Source organism: Coregonus lavaretus (assembly GCF_964263955.1).
Source record: "Coregonus lavaretus genome assembly, contig: HAP1_SCAFFOLD_3216, whole genome shotgun sequence".
Lineage (NCBI taxonomy): Eukaryota > Metazoa > Chordata > Actinopteri > Salmoniformes > Salmonidae > Coregonus > Coregonus lavaretus.
Genome location: NW_028161517.1, coordinates 9,778 through 17,442, shown reverse-complemented (window position 1 = coordinate 17,442; position 7,665 = coordinate 9,778).

Here is a 7,665-nt window from a genome sequence, read left to right as displayed (position 1 = left end):
CCCATGGGGCGGCGCACAATTGGCCCAGGGAAGGGGAGGGAATGGCCAGAAGGGATGTAGCTCGGGGTTTGCAACGCCAGGGTTGTGGGTTCGATTCCCACGGGGGTATGAAACATTTAAAAATAATGTATGCACTCACTAACTGTAAATCGCTCTGGATAAAAGCGTCTGCTAAATGACTAAAATGTAATACTTCTGACTTAAGTTTCAAGTTGTAATGTCACATGCCCCTTAAAAAAAATGTACTATGGTACTACTATGGTACTTTCATTCATACCGTTGTACTTCTTTGTGTAACCGGTGTGAAATGGCGGTGCTCGCTAGTACCGTTTCAAGCGGTGACGTCACTCGCTCTGAGACCTTGAAGTAGTTGTTTCCCTTTGCTCTGCAAGGGCCGCGGCTTTTGTGGAGCGATGGGTAACGATACTTCGAAGGTGACTGGTATCGATGTGTGAAGAGGGTCCTTGGTTCAAGCCCAGGTTGAGGAGAGGGTCGGAAGCAACACTGATACATGTGGTACTTTCACGTATACCATGGTATAGTTTGAATCATGGAAATGTGCCATGATGGTTTTAGCTTTGAAGTCTCCCGAGTGGCGCAGTGGTCTAAGGCTCTGCCACTAGAGATCCTGGTTCGAATCCAGGCTCTGTCGTAGCCGGCCGCAACCGGGAGACCCATGGGGTGGCGCACAATTGGTCCAGGGTAGGGGAGGGAATGGCCGGCAGGGATGTAGCTCAGTTGATAGAGCATGGGGTTTGCAATGCCAGGGTTGTGGGTTCGATTCCCATGGGGGGCCAGTATGAAAAATAAAATAATGTATGCACTCACTAACTGTAAGTTGCTCTGGATAAGAGCGTCTGCTAAATGACTAAAATGTATGAAGGTACTGCCATTCACCTAAATAACACCATGGTATTGCCTCATTTTTACCATGGTATAGATGTGATTCATGGAAATACCATGATTTTAACTTTCATTCTACATTCTACCATGGTAATGCACAATTATAATAAATGGTACCAAACATTTTCAAATCAAATCAAATTTTATTGGCCACATGCGCCGAATACAACAGGTGCAGACATTACAGTGAAATGCTTACTTACAGCCCTTAACCAACAGTGCATTTATTTTTAATAAAAAAAGTAGAATAAAACAAAAAAGTGTTGAGAAAAAAAGAGCAGAAGTAAAATAAAATAACAGTAGGGAGGCTATATATACAGGGGGGGTACCGGTGCAGAGTCAATGTGCGGGGGCACCGGCTAGTTGAGGTAGTTGAAGTAATATGTACATGTACTTTGATTAATTGTGCGTTACCATAGTACAATGGAGGTATAATGCATTAAATAAATAAACCCCCCAAGGTCAAAAGAGGTTGGTTGGTATTATATTGATGAATGTATAAACCAGTATGGGCAAGGTTCTGATCAAGTCAGAGGCGGGCTACTATTGTTGGCCCTAGTTTGTCTGTAACATCAAAGTTTAAGGGAAATAGTTGCTATGAAAAAGGGTTAATACTTTCTGTATTAGTACCGTTTTCTGCTCATGTTTGGGTTCCCTATGTTGCCAACCTGAAATGTGGGAGAATGTGAGATACAGTATTGTAGCCTAATCTTTGGCATTTTTTAATCATTTATAGTATTTCTAGTCAAGGGGTGTTGTGCTTGTTTCGGCCTGCAGAGGGAGCCGCTCGCTCTAGTGGCTGCTTCACGCGCTCTCACTGGCTCTCGCGCTAGCCTGCCGAGTCAGTTGAATGAGAGCGCCATCTGAAAACTGAAGAGAGAAGAACCAGATAAACGACATATTTTAAACGTTATCATCACGGTGAGCGAGTTAAAAAGTATAGGATATGAAACACCAAGTTAAGGGGAGTGTAATGATATTATTGTTATTTTTCTGTGATGTTTTGATAATTTAATTAATTTATATAAGTGGCCGTTAGCATAGAAGATAATGTCGGCTAAAGTTAGCTCCAGTCAAGCTAGCTTGTCGTAGTTATGGCAACAGGACCAAATCGTTCACACAGAGTGTAAACAAAGGGAAACATTGTAACTTGCTGTTTTTAGGGATATGCTGAGAATTGCATGATGAAAATGTATCTACAAGATAAGATGATAATTTATACCTTTTAACAAATTCTTATTTTTTTGTATGTTGTCTGTTCAGAATTGTATAGGAGCCAAGTCAGTTGAATGAGAGAGAGAGACAACTGAAAACTGTATTGAAGAGAGAGACACCAGATAAACTATTTTAAATCTTTAAAGTTTCAGACTCCCTTCATTCTTCTCACCGTACCCTATCCATGTCCCAAGGTTTAACAGGGTTCACTACACTACTAGACCCTGTGGTTTTTCACTATGAGCTAAAGGGGTTTAACAGGGTACTAGGCCTACTACTCTTTGCCATTGCAGAGCGAGTAGTTAATGTTGCATTATGTGACTACCATAAATTACTATGCTTTTGGTCACTTTACCCGAAAAACGGTGGGACACACTCCATCATAATATATTGTAAACAGCTACCATGCTTTCATGTTTCACTACATGCTGCTAATACAAAAACATGGTAATTTTTTCATTGTACTACCATGGTATATTTTTGTAAGGGGCACAAGTATAGTGAAATGCCTTTCCTCTAAACCCAACAATGCAGTAATCAATATCAACGTAATAATAAAAATAACAAGCTAGAACAAAAACACAAGAAATGTAAATAAGAAAAACAAGATAGTAAGTAAGCATACTGCACTGAACAAAAATATAAACGCAACATTTCCTATACAACAATTTCAAAGATTTTACATTTACATTTTTACATTTACATCATTTAGCAGACGCTCTTATCCAGAGCGACTTACAAATTGGTGCATTCAACTTATGATAGCCAGTGGGACAACCACCTTTTTTTTATGGGGGGTGGGGGAAGAAGGATTACTTTATACTATTCCAGGTATTCCTTAAAGAGATAGGGTTTCAAGTGTCTCCGGAAGGTGGGCAGTGACTCCGCTGTCCTGGGGTCGTGGGGGAGCTTGTTCCACCATTGGGGTGCCAGAGCAGCGAATAATTTTGACTGGGCTGAGCGGGAACTGTGCTTCCGTAGAGGTAGGGGAGCTAGCAGGCCATAGGTGGATGAACGTAGTGCCCTCGTTTGGGTGTAGGGTCTGGTCAAAGCCTGAAGGTAAGGAGGTGCCGTTCCCCTCACAGCTCCGTAGGCAAGCACCATGGTCTTGTAGTAGATGCGAGCCTCAACTGGAAGCCAGTGGAGTGTGCGGAGGAGCGGGGTGACATGAGAGAACTTGGGAAGGTTGAACACCAGACGGGCTGCAGCGTTCTGGATAAATTGTAGGGGTTTAATGGCACAGGCAGGGAGCCCAGCCAACAGCGAGTTGCAGTAATCCAGACGGGAGATGACAAGTGCCTGGATTAGGACTTGTGCCGCTTTCTGTGTAAAGTAGGGTCGTACTCTGGAAATGTTGTAGAGCATGAACCTGCAGGATCGGGTCACCGCTTTGATGTTAGCGGAGAACGACAGGGTGTTGTCCAGGGTCACGCCAAGGTTCTTTGCACACTGGGAGGAGGACACAATGGAGTTGTCAACCGTGATGGCGAGATCATGGAGCGGGCAGTCCTTCCCCGGGAGGAAGAGCAGCTCCGTCTTGCCGAGGTTCAGCTTGAGGTGGTGATCCGACATCCACACTGATATGTCTGCCAGACATGCAGAGATGCGATTCGCCAGAAGGGGGAAAGGAGAAAATTAATTATGTGTCATCTGCGTAGCAATGATAGGAGAGACCATGTGAGGATATGACAGAGCCAAGTGACTTGGTGTATAGAGAGAATAGGATAGGTCCTAGAACTGAGCCCTGGGGGACACCAGTGGTGAGAGCACGTGGTGCGGAGACAGATTCTCGCCACGCCACCTGGTAGGAGCGACCTGTCAGGTAGGACGCAATCCAAGAGTGAGCTGCGCCGGAGATGCCCAACTCGGAGAGGGTGGAGAGGAGGATCTGATGGTTCACAGTATCAAAGGTAGCGGATAGGTCTAGAAGGATAAGAGCAGAGAAGAGAGTTAGCTTTAGCAGTGCGGAGAGCCTCCGTGACACAGAGAAGAGCAGTCTCAGTTGAATGACCAGTCTTGAAACCTGACTGGTTTGGATCAAGACGGTCATTCTGAGAGAGATAGCAGGAGAGTTGGCTAGAGACGGCACGCTCAAGAGTTTTGGAGAGAAAAGAAAGAAGGGATACTGTTCTGTAGTTGTTGACATCGGAGGGATCGAGTGTAGGTTTTTTGAGGAGTGGTGCAACTCTCGCCCTCTTGAAGACGGAAGGGACATGGCCTGCGGACAAGAATGAGTTGATGAGCAAGGTGAGGTAAGGGAGAAGGTCTCCGGAAATGGTCTGGAGAAGAGAGGAGGGGATAGGGTCAAGCGGGCAGGTTGTTGGGCGGCCAGCCGTCACAAGTCGCAAGATATCATCTGGAGAGAGGGGAGAAAGAAGTCAAAGCATAGGGTAGGGCAGTGTGAGCAGGACCAGCGGTGTCATTTGACTTAATAAACGAGGATCGGATGTCATCAACCTTCTTTTCAAAATGGTTGACGAAGTCATCCACAGAGAGGGAGGAGGGAGGGGGAGGAGGAGGAGGATTCAGCAGGGAGGAGAAGGTGGCAAAGAGCTTCCTAGGGTTATAGGCAGAGGCTTGAAATTTAGAGTGGTAGAAAGTGGCTTTAGCAGCGGAAACAGAGGAAGAGAATGTAGAGAGGAGGGAGTGGAAAGATGACAGGTCCGCAGGGAGTCTAGTTTTCCTCCATTTCCGCTCGGCTGCCCGGAGCCCTGTTCTGTGAGCTCGCAATGAATCGTCAAGCGACGGAGCAGGAGGGGAGGACCGAGCTGGCCGGGAGGATAGGGGACATAGAGAGTCAAAGGATGCAGAAAGGGAGGAGAGGAGGGTTGAGGAGGCAGAATCAGGAGATCGGAGGGAGAAGGATTTAGTAGAGGGAAGAGATGATAGGATGGAAGAGGAGAGAGTAGTGGGAGAGAGAGAGCGAAGGTTGCGACGGCACATTACCATCTGAGTAGGGGCAGAGTGAGTAGTGTTGGAGGAGAGCGAGAGAGAAAAGGATACAAAGTAGTGGGCAGAGACTTGGAGGGGAGTTGCAGTGAGATTAGTAGAAGAACAGCATCTAGTAAAGATGAGGTCAAGCGTATTGCCTGCCTTGTGAGTAGGGGGGGACGGTGAGAGGGTGAGGTCAAAAGAGGAAAGGAGTGGAAAGAAGGAGGCAGAGAGAAATGAGTCAAAGGCAGACGTAGGGAGGTTAAAGTCACCCAGAACTGTGAGGAGTGAGCCATCCTCAGGAAAGGAACTTATCAAGGCGTCAAGCTCATTGATGAACTCTCCAAGGGAACCTGGAGGGCGATAAATGACAAGGATGTTAAGCTTGAATGAGCTAGTGACTGTGACAGCATGGAATTCAAATGAGGAGATAGACAGATGGGTCAGGGGAAAAAGAGAGAATGTCCACTTGGGAGAGATGAGGATTCCTGTGCCACTGCCACGCTGACCAGATGCTCTCCGGGTATGCGAGAACACATGGTCAGACGAGGAAAGAGCAATAGGAGTAGCAGTGTTTTCTGTGGTAATCCATGTTTCCGTCAGCGCCAAGAAGTCGAGGGACTGGAGGGTAGCATAGGCTGAGATGAACTCTGCCTTGTTGGCCGCAGAACGGCAGTTCCAGAGGCTGCCGGAGACCTGGAACTCCACGTGGGTCGTGCACGCAGGGACCACCAGATTAGAGTGGCAGCAGCCACGCGGTGTGAAGCGTTTGTATGGCCTGTGCAGAGAGGAGAGAACAGGGATAGACAGACACATAGTTGACAGGTTACAGAAAAGGCTACAATAATGCAAAGGAGATTGGAATGAAATGAACTAAACATCTGGGAAAGCGAGAGAGCGGGGCCTCCCTCACTTACGTTTCACTGAAACACTAAAATATAACTCTCCCAACTTCCACTTTAGAAATTATAATTGTTGTAAACTACAGCGGTTCAATGTTTTCTAGGAATAGACTCTAACTTAGTTTATTCAACTAGCTAACTTGGTACAATATTCTTCCGTGAAAACCGTCCAGGGCACCAAATCCTATGACGCCATAGCCAACTAGCATGCCAGCCTCCAATAACACGGTTTAGCACCAATACTCGGTTACAACAAACCACCAGTGTGTTAACACGCCAAACAGATCATTTGTGTCCGTGTCTAACGTTGTGTAAAGTTTTGGGTTAGTTTTGACTGTTTGAGTGAGTACTTCGTCAACTTATTCAGCCAGTTAGTTAGCTAGAATAGTTAGCATACTAGCTAGCCATTGCTCTCTGCCAACTAACCAACCCCTCCTCCCACGGCACGAAACACAGAGAGAGCCAAGCTAACGTTAACTAGTCACCCATGTCCCGAATTCCCTTGAACGACTCTGGTTATGTAAAAACAAAACAAAAATAAATGTAGATTATAATTTACCCTTAGTAGCTGCTGTTAGCCAGTTAAGTGCAAAGCTAGCCACTGTATCGATTCAGCCAGTTCGCGTCTGTCCCAACGGAGAGAAAGTGTCTCCAAATATTACAGCTAGGACGTTCCAGCTATTGTTTAGTTAGCTATCCAAGTAGCAACAAGCTAGCTACATTTCGATTACAGTAGCTACTAACTACCTAACGTTAACACTTCAGATAATGAGGTTAGAAAAACAGCTGAATGGTAGGTAGCTAGCTGGCATAATTACAGGTACTCTTAAGTGTGAAATAACATTGGAAACAACTACAGTGGGGAAAAAAAGTATTTAGTCAGCCACCAATTGTGCAAGTTCTCCCACTTAAAAAGATGAGGCCTGTAATTTTCATCATAGGTACACGTTAACTATGACAGACAAAATGAGAAAAAAAAATCCTGAAAATCACATTGTAGGATTTTTAATGAATTTATTTGCAAATTATGGTGGAAAATAAGTATTTGGTCAATAACAAAAGTTTCTCAATACTTTGTTATATACCCTTTGTTGGCAATGACACAGGTCAAACGTTTTCTGTAAGTCTTCACAAGGTTTTCACACACTGTTGCTGGTATTTTGGCCCATTCCTCCATGCAGATCTCCTCTAGAGCAGTGATATTTTGGGGCTGTCGCTGGGCAACACGGACTTTCAACTCCCTTCAAAGATTTTCTATGGGGTTGAGATCTGGAGACTGGCTAGGCCACTCCAGGACCTTGAAATGCTTCTTACGAAGCCACTCCTTCGTTGCCCGGGCTTTGTGTTTAGGATCATTGTCATGCTGAAAGACCCAGCCACGTTTCATCTTCAATACCCTTGCTGATGGAAGGAGGTTTTCACTCAAAATCTCACGATACATGGCCCCATTCATTATTTCCTTTACACGGATCAGTCGTCCTGGTCCCTTTGCAGAAAAACAGCCCCAAAGCATGATGTTTCCACCCCCATGCTTCACAGTAGGTATGGTGTTCTATGGATGCAACTCAGCATTCTTTGTCCTCCAAACACGACGAGTTGAGTTTTTACCCAAAAGTTCTATTTTGGTTTCATCTGACCATATGACATTCTCCCAATCCTCTTCTGGATCATCCAAATGCACTCTAGCAAACTTCAGACGGGCCTGGACATGTAC